The sequence below is a fragment of the Protopterus annectens genome, chromosome 14.part0 (assembly GCF_019279795.1).
Source record: "Protopterus annectens isolate FY-2018-M chromosome 14.part0, PAN1.0, whole genome shotgun sequence".
Lineage (NCBI taxonomy): Eukaryota > Metazoa > Chordata > Ceratodontiformes > Protopteridae > Protopterus > Protopterus annectens.
This window is the reverse complement of record NC_056748.1, coordinates 1020119534-1020133047: the sequence shown is the minus strand read 5'-3', so window position 1 is coordinate 1020133047 and position 13514 is coordinate 1020119534.

Below are 13514 nucleotides of genomic sequence, written 5' to 3'. Positions count from 1 at the left end.
AGAAGTACTGCAGGTAGAACTCTCTCAGACAGTCAAAAGTGTGGTGGGATGTTAGGACATGTATCATTAGAAAACTCTGTAGTGAAACTTTTCATTAATCACAAGGTTAGAATTATCACAAATATATAGCTCTCTCCACTGAGGTGGATTTCCCAAACCTAAGATAAAATGGGCATTTCTCTGTCATACTGTATGCACTGATGAATAATAGAGATGGTGTTTCACAGTATCAGTTAAACAACAACTCCCCTTGCTTGCCCAATTTGCCTTTTGACGTAAGTGTACTCCTGGCTACCCCCCCCCCGTTACCACATAAAAGAGTAAACAAAGTAGTCTCCCAGTGGTGATTATGAGTCCCCAGATGCTAATTATGTTCACATGGTTTGGCACTGCCCCACTATTGGCAATATCTGATCACAGCTTTCTCTCCAGAAATACTATATAGGATTTTGGTTTTGGCCACTTGGCATTCTGCATGCTCAGCTGAAGCTGGACAAGCAAATTAATTTGTGGATTTGATATGCTACTCTTACAGTAGTAGATTTAATATTTCAGCATTGTAAATCCATTCGTTGTGACTGGCTCAAACATTTTCATAGGCTAAGTTTGAACTTAAAAGCTTGATCTCATAAAGATATGGAAATAGCAGTTTGGAATCAAGGGTGTTTTGCCATGCTATATGTTTTAAAGTTTCATGTAGTTAATAGCTAATGGTGTATATCTCAGTTTGATTTATGAATTATAATGCATCACCTATCTTTGTTGTGTAATGTAACAGTTTAATAAGAACTTATACAATTTAATAGATTTCATGTGTTTAGGTCATGCTCTGTGCAACTATCCCACTGTTTAATTATGTTATTTTATTTCCTTGTGATATTTTTGTACCTTAAAATGTTGATCCATGTTCAGTAACAGATTCAATGTTAAAAAAACATAAAAAGAAAGTTATACTGCAGCTGATATTTAGACATAAAGCCCAAACATTCATATAACTATGGCCAATACTGGAATTTTATGTGGAATCTGAATGTAAGAAATGCCACTAAAGATGCATGACACATAGTCCACCATGTAGTAAAGGCAGCAACAGAAAGCAGTTCAACACTTGTTTTCTGAATCTTTTTGTCATGGCAAAATAAGCTTTTTTGGATAAGCTCATCAATTTCCTTATAGATGTAACAAATTCCTAAAAAATATTTATTTGAAATTTCAAACTTACCACTATCAATTAAACTTCAGGGAAGATTAACATGAGTTTTTTGTGTATTGCAATTTTTTTTTTAAGTCAACAATGTCGATTCCAGACTTCTCTCCTGCACTGAAACTGCAATTTCCTCTCCTAAGGATGTCAGTGGGTGGGGAGATGTGGTAATGGTGGGTGAGCATTTCTAGAGGAAGGTTCACACTGGAAACTAAAATCAATAAAAGAAGTGTAGAATTAACTGACTGACATGTAAGAATACATTCACACCAGGTTTACCTTAATGATGGTCCCATCTGTGTGTCTTAATGCATAAACTACTTCCTTCAAGAAAATCATTTCACCTTTTATCACCTATTTTAAGAAGCTGTCATGTTCATTTCAGAGGCTCCTTTTTATGTTGCATGTTGTCTATTGTAGCATTTATGTAGCAGCAATTACATTTTGTAGGAAAATTAGACTGTAGGTATTGTTCGTAGACATTCAAAGGCCCTCTTCATTTACTTAGTTAAGCTTCTATACTTTTAACAATTTGTGCACCAGTTGCAGTAGCAAGGAAGCTCAACTAAATTTTGTATTTATGTTATGAAATTAAAATACACTGCCTGCTTTCTAATGGCTCTGAGAACACAATAATACCTTTGGGGAGCACATGGACTGTGCTATTTTTACTGCATATTTTGAGTAGCAAAATTATATGAACTTTCCAGATCCCATCCTGAATAAATGATTCTTTGTCACTAGATCTTCAGAAATAACATATCCTGTACTTGTTAAATTTTAACAGAAAGACATCTGATCTCTTTGAGGTTTCACATTGATTTTAATTCCATTAATTTAGTTCTTGCTTAACTAATGCAAGCTTTGATACATATGCAACATTTACACATAGTAAGTGCAAAAGTGTTTCATAAATAAGTGTGGACTGGTGACTGTTTTTGCAAGGATTCCAACAGCTGTAACATTTTATTTAAAATAGTGTTCATTACTACAATTTTAAATATTTTATTTTCAGAATTACAGGATAGAATATAATTTTTATTTTACAGCTGCTAACATTATGTATTAAATTTTTTGCATCTCACCCTGGACTATAGATATTGACATCAGTGAAAATTACTTACTATCAGGGAAAGATTGCATCATAACATGTAATTATGTCAGAGTTACTTGCATCATAACATGTAATTATGTCAGAGTTACTTGCTTGCACTGATACTGTTCATGATCCTCAACCATGGATACTATTTAACATAGTCTGAGCTTAATTAGTTTTGCTCAGCAATGCATCTCAGGCCAAGGCAGACTGTAGCAGCTTCCAGGAAACAGTAAATCTACCTTTGATGAAGAAGTTTGTCCCAGTCTTCAAGTGCTAAGTCTAGATAAGGTTCTGATAGGAGATCACACAATAACAAAGGGGCTACATCTTAGGGTCCTCAACAATCTGGCTAGGGGACTGGCATGTCCCTATGAGGTGATTAGCATGGCAATTTATTTTATTCTTGTAAATGCATTTCCTTTATTTTTGATCTGTTCAACAATTTTGTCATTAACCCAGTCTTATGGAATTGTTTGTACTATCTGCTGGCTATCAGAAGAAATAATACTATCCTTGGCTAAAGTCAGATAATTTTTGCCTGGTAAACTGAGGGGGGGTTAAGAAACATAACTAGTGACACTTTATTCACCATACTTCATCATCAGCTTAACATGGGCACTTCAGCGATCTCAGCTCACTTGCTGCAGCATACAGTAATACCGTTATTAGGTACACTGGATTTCATGTCCTTGGTTTGCATATATGCATGGTCTGCTGCTCATCACAGGCCTTGGTTTGACCATGAGCTCTGGGTGATGCAGAAGGCTGGCTGAAGATTCAAATGCCATTGGCAAGGGCACATTCATACAAGAACAAATATAGTCATCATGCAAATTACTCTGTGTATCAGACAGAAGTCTCATGTAAAAAGGACACTTACCTGTTCATAACATTTATGCTAAAGCTAATTATTTGACATTGCCTTTCTGATTGCTGGTGTGGAGGGGTTGCAGCCAGACCTTACTAGGAAAATATTTTATGTTTTTATGTTATGTTTATTTATACCTCTCAGGAAGCTACATTTTTTTCAGGTAAGTTTACCAGAATCAGGAGTTCCTCTTTCAAAAGTGCAACATCTGAGAGCAGCAGTGAATCACTGCTAGAAATGCCAAAGTTATAACTGGCAGAATTTGGATACATTGTTTATGATAAGATCATAAGAGTAGTTTCACCACTGGTTTCTACATATTGTGGACATCAGTCAGATCTATCAGGTTTGTTAAGATGTTGCCTGGAAGTTTTTGGACCAGTTATTCTCCAGACTGTTTACTTTTCCTTGAGGTTGAGGGTTTTCCAACTGCATTAAGAGAGACTCTGGTTATTTTCATCTTCAAAAAACTGTCCTTGAATCCCGACTATCTGAGGAATTACCACTCATATTGTATCTTTCCTTTTATAAATAAGGTTATAGAAAATGTATTTACACAGATGAATTCTGACGTAATCTCAAGACCTCCTTGGTCAGAATTAGTCTGGATTTATACCTTGGCATTGTACTGAGACAACCTTTATTAGGGTTGTAGGTTCACAGACTCATAGAAAAGTACTAGGCAATCAGTACATTCAAAGTCTAGTTGATTAACCATATTCAGAAGTGTCATACACCCTCAAGACAAGCAACACAAGATAGACTGATGCAGAACTATTTGTTCTGTGAATAAATAGGAAGGCAAGGTGGGTTAGATTGTTCATGACTAGAAAAGACGGATGCAGATAATCACACAGGAATCTATAAGAGATTGAGGGCAGAAAGAGAGACAGAAAAAAGAAAAAGAAAGTAAATATATCTGACTGTTTAGCCTCAGTTCTGGCTACAAAGGCAAGAATAGTTACAATACATATGGAGCAATTGAAAGACTGCTCAACAAGTATGTTTTGGGAGATGTAAGGAAACAGACAACGCTCACACTATTCATTTAATGATTACTTTCTTTTAAGTTCATTTTATATCTGTTGTGGTTGGTTCTTTTTAAGCCAGGTGATTAGTATGTGGGATTATAAATTTATTGATTATGTTTATTTGGAAGTACTACAGAATCCTGAAAGCCCAAAATCCTGAGACCAAAATCCTGAAAGTTCAAAATCCTGAAATCTCAAAATACTGAAAACTCAAAATCCTGAAAACAAACAGGATACCAACACTTACTATATTCCAGCACAAGTACATACAGAAAGAAGTAAAACACAAACTATATTACTGTTCTACAGGCATAAGTAGGGGGGCAAGGCACCCTGCACCCCCCCATGTGGGGGCTGTGCCCCCCACACCCCCTGCTACTTAAATATATCAACTCCAAGATTGCACTTAGTGTAGTGAAGTGCAATCTGGGAGTTGATATATTTAAGTAGCAGGGGGTGTGGGGGGCACAGGGGGGCTTGCCCCCCTGCATATAGTTGAAGGGTAATATGTTTCTGTATGTACTTGTACTGGAATATAGTAAGTGTTTGTATCCTGTGTGTTTTCAGGATTTTGAGTTTTCATGATTTTGAACTTTCAGGATTTTGGTCTCAAGATTTTGGTCTTCAGGATTTTGAGCTTTCAGGATTCTGTAATGCTCCCATTTATTCATGTATTTCTAATGACGTCCCGTGTCTTTCTAAGGATGAAACCACATTGTATGATTTTTATGTTCTTAACTCGTCTCTGCAGTAATAAAACTCAGTGTGTATAAATTACACGTTCAAGTGTCATTCGATTGGTGGTCAAGTCTCTTCCTAGTGGATTCCCTTGAGTTTTGTTTGGTTCTCTACATGATATTCAGCTTTAGTTCTTCTTCAGTCAGGAATTAATGCAAGATTTCAGTCTGGTAGACAAGTGGAATATATTATCATTTGGTTATCTGAGATTCGTTTGAAACATAACCAGCAAAGACTGAGGCAATGCTAGTTCAGGCCACCATATGTCCTTCCCGTCTTACTCTCCATCTCCACTAAATATGGAGGAAACTTATTAGAATATCTATCACAGATAAATGATCTAGTCTCTGTTCTTCACAATAGGTTGATGTTGAAGGACCATGCAGCTGACATCACATATTTCCATCTGAAGAAAATAGCAATTTTCCAAAGTTTTGTTCCATCTATGGACCCTGTTACAGTCATAGATTCACCTAGGGCTTATAGATGATGACTTGGCACGTCTGTAGAGAGAGCAAGATTCATTGGCAAGTCTGTTACTGGACCACTTTTGCAGTTGCCATATTATTCCCATGTTGTGGGATTTGTACTGGCTTCCAGTCACTGCCAGACTAGTATTTAAAATCTTGTAGTGCATGGAGCACAGTGATTATGCTCCAATATTCAGGAAAAAGACAAATGAGTTAAGTGCCAGAGTGCAGCAAGACCCACCCTTAACAAACTTTAATTACTCCTGCTTAAGTTGTTAAGGTTGGGTCTCTGACTTGGCAGTAAAATCTGCCAATACAGACCACCAAATGACAGCAGTAGAATAAAAGATTTGTTTTTGCCTGCTATCAGTCAGTAACGTCTCCAACTTCTTACTATAAACATTGAAAGTTAATAGAATAACAGGATGCATGCTCACCTGCATTTTCTGAAGGATACAAACTCTGAAACTCAAGTATTTTATTATTTTATAAATTCAACCCTCAGTAATTTTTCTGAAAGCCACAGACTTTATGAGGAGCAGAACAAATATTTGAGGCAAAAATCTTAACATTGTATGAAACTCTGGACAGTTGGAAGGCATGGAATGTGAGTGTAAGCAGAAGAGACTGAAAAACAAAAATCAAGGCATCCAGGGAAAGACAGATCAGCAGCTGAGGTAGAAATTCAAAGTTTTAATACAGCCAAATAAAAGACTGAGTTACACCGCTTTTCTGACAGCGCTCGCTAAGTACTTTATGGCTTTGAAAGCCATCAAAAGACCTTTTCTTTTTTTTCTTCCTATTTTACTGTAGCTACTAGAACATGGAGCAGATAAAGCTCCATGTTCTAGAAAGAATTATGATCGGAGCTTTGATTCTAACCGTCTGCTATGTGTTCTTGATGTAGATGCCAAGACTCACCTCTCAAGGTGAATTTATTGGCATCCATGACTTGAACACATAATATAGAAGATTATGATCGTGTCAACGGTCATAACTTGCTTATTATGTATTTAAGAAACGGACACCAAGAAATTCACCTCAAGAGCGAAGCTCAAGAGGTGAATCTTGACATACATGTCGGGAACACATAATTTACAGTCATGATCAGTGGGATGATCATAATTCTTTGTAGTATATAGTGCTTTATCTGTTTCATATACTACTAGTTAAAGGGGAAAATTGTGAAGTGTTTTGTTAGCTTTCAAAGCCATAAAACACTTATCAAGTGCTGTTGGAGAGGTTGTGTAATGTAGTCCATTGCATTTACACTTGCTTGCATATCTCTCAGCTGTTAAGATTTTCACAAGACATCCAGATTATTGCTTCATATTTTTGGTCTGTTCCTCACAAAATATCTGTTTTTTGATTGAACCATTGAGGACTGAATTCACTAAATAATGACATACATTTGAGTTTCAGCATTCTCATTTTTCAGACTATGCAGTCAAACACACATCCAGTTATTCTAGCAACTCACTTAATTTTGTTTTACAGGAACTTAGGTTCAGGTTAAGTGTATGTACAGCAAACAGAACAGATGTGTTTTGGTCTGCTGCTGTCATTTGCTAGTCAGTACAGGCAGATTTTACTGCTTAGCATTGCCCGACCTTAACAACTTTTGCAGGGGGTGCTTAACATTTGTTAAGATCAGGTAGCATACCATTCTGGCATTTAACTATTTTTTTTTCTGAATACTGGAGTGTAATCATGTACTTCCATGCAATACATGTCAGTTAGAACTGGCGACCCACTAATAATAGTCATAATCCTCTGTATTACTGACATAAACAGGCTTAGAGAATCTTGTTTTTTTTTTGGTTCCTTAAAAGAGTTATTTATGATATATGTTGCATGTTCTGACCAGGTCATTCAAATCATCAGGGAGGGGGTGGCTAGTTGTTCTAAGAGCACTGGTTGGGATGAAAGGACATTTGTCCTTTGCATATATGGTATCAGTTGCTTAGAATAACCTTATTTCTCTAATAATGACTTGCAGCTCAGAGGCCTCCTTTAGACGGTCCCTAAAATATTATCAGTTCAGATGATATTGTCTAAATCTAAACAGATGTGCTGTCCTAAATTTTCACAGACAGCGTTTTTATTTTTATGATGAGCTTACTCTTTTATGTGTGATTTAGCCTTAATTTTTAAGTGACACGTATTCTTTTGTTTTGTTTTGCATGTAAACATGTAGGAGAAAAGCATATCAATAAATAAATAAATAAATCAATAAATAACAGACGTGCAGTCCTGTTAGCATAATGGGAGTGATAGGGAAGGTCACAGAGAGAATCTTGATAAGAGTATAACAATTGGGTCTATATTAGAGCACCGAAATTTCAAAATTTTGCGTGTTCTAATATCGATCCATTTTCAGCGAATGCTGAAAATATCGAAGAAACAGAAAACCAAATTTTTTCCTAGGAAAAGAATTCGGTTGTCCGTTTTTGTTGCTTCGGTATTTTCAGCTCTGTGGTGGAAAGTTACGGGTCAGGTTCAGGTAAGTGTGCGATTGTGTGGACATGATGGTTAGGGCGGGTTAGGTGAGTTAGAGTTAGGGCGCGAGTCAGGTAAGTGTGCGATTGTGTAGACGTGAGGGTTAGGGTGGGGTAGGTGAGTTAGGGTTAGGGCAATGGTGAGGTGACTGTGCGATAGTGACGGACCTTAGGGTTAGGGTTTGGGTTAAGGTAATTGGATCGTTAGTGGTGTATGTATAGTTTAGTGTAGGGTTAGGTGTAAGAGTTTAGGTGTTTGTGTGTGGATTGCTGTTTGTTTGGTGTGCTTGTTTTGTGTGTATGTGTTTTGGAACAGCAAATTTTTTCCCTAGGAAAAAATTCACTGTTCTATATGTTCGATGTTTTAAATTTTCTATTAATAGGGTTCTATATTCGAACACTCAAAATTTTGAAAGTTTGGTGTTCTAATATAGACCCTAACAATTGATAGATCAGCAACCAATATGAGTTCATGGATGGTAAATACTGTCATCCCTACCTGATCCAGTTTTTTGACCTGGTTAGAGGGCAGCATGATAGGGGAGTTCCAACAGACTTGATCTACCTAGACTTTATCAAAATTCTGCACTGGGGAGGTGGTAGGTTGGATCGGGACTAAGAAACCTGAATGTTACCTGACTGAATTGTAAGACGCAGATGCCTGTGGTGATTGACCAAATCTAGGAGGAAGGAAAGTGTGCAGCAGAATATTGCAGAGGCTGGCCCAGGAACCAGTGCTTTCTGTGTGTTTATTTCAGAGAGATATATCTGGAGAAACAAAGGACAAGGCCAATGCTGTAGAGGTAACACAAAGTACAATAGTGAAGGTTGAGGAAAGAATCTAAGAAAGAATTTGGAAAGGCTGAACAAGTGAATGTAAAATTGAGGTTTACTCATACCTCTCAACCTCTTAGAGCAAGAAATCTGGACAAAGTCTAAAATAATGGGGGGACAAAGCCCCAAAATAGGGATGGATTTTACATATTGCTCTTACAAACGTAGAACTTTACTAGAATAAGAGATTTTGTGTTAACATACATTTTTTGAAGGATCTGAAGTCTGAAACTAAATTGTCTGTTATTTAGTGACTTCAGTCCTCAGTGATTTGACAGAAAATCATAAATTTTATGTGGAGCAGACCATAAATATGAGGCAAAAATCTGGACATTCTGTGAAAACCTTTCCAGCTGAGAAGTATGAGTTTACTACAGACAGATGTCCATTACTGTATCTCGGCCACAGCAACTATATTGTCCTACCGGCTGGCCTTCATGGTTCCACAGACAATGGATGGTGGATGATCCTTAATGCCCATGCCTGCTATACTGTTGCATATTTAGCTGAAATGATCATTTAGTTGGAAAACTGGGACTTACACTTACCAAAAGAAAAAAAAAACAAGTCAAAAGTAAGATTAAAAAAATGTGATGTCTTGCCCGGCTTTGAAGGCCAGTAGAACAGTGGAGAAGTGGTTGACATTCTTACTTTTGACTAATTTGTAGTACATGGAGCAGATAAAGCTACATGTACTACAAAGAATTATGATCAGATCACTGATTGTAATGAAGTATTATGTATATTCAACATGGATGATAAGATTTACTTTTTAAGTTTCACTCTTGAAGTGAACAACATATGGTACAAACTTCCTTTAATACCCCACCAAGCTTAAAGAGGCTCCACTTTACTTCTTGTCTTAGTTGGGATTTTTTCTTCCCTGTGTAAGGGAAGCAGATGAAATCAAAATAGTGGGTGTACTTTTAGCAGATGACAGGCAAAAGCAGGAATTGAAACAAACTCATTTCATGTCCTGCTGCTGCTGTTTTTTGGTTGATGCTATCTGCTTTTACTGCAGATATAACATTTACAGTGCCTACAGGACGCTGAACAAATGTTAAGCATTCCTCTAGGCACAGTTAAGGTGAGGTCTCATGCTACAGAAGCACTGAACCAGATGTAATTTAGCTGTGCTTTGATTGTTATCATGGTGCTGCCTGCACTACAAGTATTTTATAAGTTACGCTGATAGGTACTCTACTGTTATCCACCTCGTATATGCTGCTTCTATATTTGTCAGCCTGTAAGCTAACAAATAACCATGGAAGAAGAATGCTGCAATGAAATAGCTGAATTCACAACTGATATGCTTTATAGATCCTGTCACTGCATGGTACTAAAACAGATTAATTGGTCAGAATTACCTCACTATCTATTATTCACACAATTAAAGTGCTGTACCTTGCATTTTGGGAAATACTCTGAGACACTGAAGTGTTGGATTTAATGTGTATCCCCCGACATGTACACTTGCAGTTTCATAAGTTTCTTTGATCACAGTTATGATCTCAGAAAATGAAAGAGCAAATTGTATAGAAGTATGTGGGATTTGTTGCAATGACATTTTTAGAATATTGGTCAGGATGAAGAATGAGATTTAAGTGAACACAGGAATCGTGCAATGTCTGTTATGCTGAACTGAACAAAATTGCCTGAAAAAATGCCAAACACTGAAAAAATAGTATACAAGCTCGTTCTTCCTCCCAGGACCCTTCACCCTAGTGACATTTCTAAAGCCTGGCATTCCATTCCTGTCTCACTCTGACAAACTAACAACCTGAAATCCTTCAAACTGCTACTGAAACAATACTTAAAGGTCGTATGGCTTTGCTCATACACCACACCTGGCTAATCCACTTAAACTATCATTATCCACTCTATTCCATCTTACTCTAAAATAACTACTTGGCCAATAACCGTTTATCGTCTCCTGTACTGTTATGACTAGTTGGCCACATACACTGTACCATATTACGCAAAACACTATGCTATTATGGAAGTTCATGCTACCACTGTCCTACTATTAAAAAATATTGCAGGTCTAAACTTTGTTTCTCTAAACACTCATTCTGATAAAGCATCAATTGTTTTTTCAAATCATTGCATTGGCTTTATCATACTTATAATATGTTTGCTAGCTAGTCACATGTATTTTTCAATGTTTTCGCTTTCTTACTATTGTGTACTCAAACAATCATTATTTTTTTCTCATTACTGAATTCTCAATCAACTCGTTATACTATATATGTATGTATGTATGCATGTTACTTTTTCTCTGTATTTTATGGAGCTTTTCTCCTCGATCCTCCACTTAAAAGGGCTTTTCCACCCAGATGAACATTCCCAGTCAACAAAAGCAATGCATAAAAAAGAAAGAAAGAAACCTGCATGATACTGACATTAAATGAAACACTTGTCTACCAATCTGTTCAAAAGGGAGGAATTTACAGAATGGATAGATGTTCTGATTTTAGAGTTATCAGAGAAAATATAAATTACTTCAGAAGGGATTGCTACTGAGAGGACTAAAATGAAAATAGACTTTACAAGCATGGCAGAAATAAAATAGTAAGAAATTAGAGGGAAAGATGTAATAGGAACTAGTGGGGGTTGTCAAATGTTAAAGTATTGCAGAAGAAGAGGAATCTCACAAAACAAACAGAAGAGCTGCAGACTGTTTCCCCAAACTCCTTCTATAATGCTGCCTTGTTGTCTCATTTAATCAGAGTTTCTTTATTTTCCCAGCTTTCTTTGTTTTAATTTGTCCCTGCCAGTTACTTATAGCCTCTAGTTAAGTTAGATTTGTTTCCTTGAAGAGCAAACCTTGCTGTGATGGGGAGCATTGAGGTATTTGTAACTCCCTCTATATAATGATGCATTGAGGCGATCAGATCTGTTTATGAACATTTCTTAACTTGGCAGATACTTGCGGTTGAGTTCAGGCAAGAATACCAAACACAGGAAGCCATAATGATTTCCCTTAAAACAATCAAGGAAAAGCTGAACTTTAGAGTGAGGAAGTCCTTTTCTCATCTCTAACGCAAATGCAAATTTTTTGTAAAATTTTAAAATGCTAAGAACATGACTATTCCATTTATCCATAAAAGGATTGCTTTGACCATTATCATAAGCCATCTCTTGTGGCCTAGATGAATTAGCCTCTATTTTTGTTGCTACACTTTTTAAAAATCTTTATTAAATCATTACATTTTAATTTGCAACCTGAGTTCACATACATTAATAGAAAAAGAAACAGTGATATCAGTTTCCATTATTATCATTGTGTGGTACACATATATGTTATCTTTTTTAACAATTTTTGTTCAGTTCAGCATAACAGACATTGCACAATTCCTGTGTTCACTTAAATCTTATTCTTCGTCCTGACCAATATACTGCAAATGTCATTGCAACAAATCCCACTTACTTCTATACAATTTGCTCTTTCATTTTCTAAGACCATAACTGTGATCTAAGGAACTTATGAAACTTCAAGTGTACATGTGGCAGGATGCACATTAAATCCAACACTTCAGTGTCTCAGAGTTTTTCCCTAAATGCAAGGTACAGCACTTTGGGAATTAATGTATACAAGTATCAGAGGTGTTGGGGTACAGTCCGCCCATATAAGGGATGCAGGGGGGCTTTAAAGGCATAACAACCAGCTTCTAAATTTGCATCTTATGAACTTTCAGTGTAATTTGTGATGTGTCTTGCAGCACTGACTAGAATACTTTTGACAGGGAGCCATGCCACATTATGCACATCTGTAGAGGTATATGGAGAAAATTGTATGTATTAATGTTTTTCTTTGTTATACATGTGTTTACTTTTCAAGATGAGTTAATTAGGTTACTTACACTACTTTTCTAAAATAATAAAGGAAATGCACAGCTAAACAGAGATACCCCCAAAGCCTTGTCATTTGTATGTTAAAGTTTTATGTATAGTTGTGCATGGGTTTGCTTTTAGTTTACCATTGAGTTATATGTGTAGATTTGTGTTGTGTTTATCAGTGTATTCAGGCTCATGCATTTATATGTAGTTGCTAAGCATAAATCCTAGGAGGTCATTAAGAAGATATTAGTTGTCCATATCAAAAAGACCCCTACAACATATTCCAGGAGTGAAGGTGTGATTTACCCTCCCCACTCATTTATTAAGTCTAAATTTAAAGTAGCCTGGGTATTTCTCAGTTAGATATGCAGAGACAGACAGCTCTAGAAATGGGAAAACATTACACACCGATGGGTGTTGCTAATATGACAATGAGTTTTTAGTGTCAGTATTCGTGACACCATTGGTGCTGCAGAGGTGGAGGAGATAAAAAGGATTGGGCCCTTATTGGCATAACAAGCCAGGCAAACAATCATATCTCAAGAGCCCATATGAAACAGGGTATAATAACAGGGCTTTTAACCTGGCAGTTTAATAGAAGCTGCTCAAACTTTCATATTTCTTAATTATGAATTACTGTTTTACTAATGTATATGCTGACAGGGCATTATATCCCATGGTGGCTCTCATGCAGGACCAGCCTTTGGTCAGCTGGTGCCCTAGGGAAAAGGTCTCCACAGTGCCCCACAACAACACTCTGTGCCCCCATCCTGGTCTACCTACACTATCCAGATTACTAGAAAAGCTCCACTGCTATAGAGGTGCCCTAGGGGGCCATCTAGTTGGCCTGTGCCTAAGGCCGGCTATGCTCTTATGCAGAATGCATACAGTGGATCTATGACTTCTTTTGATCTAGATAAGATATCCCTAAA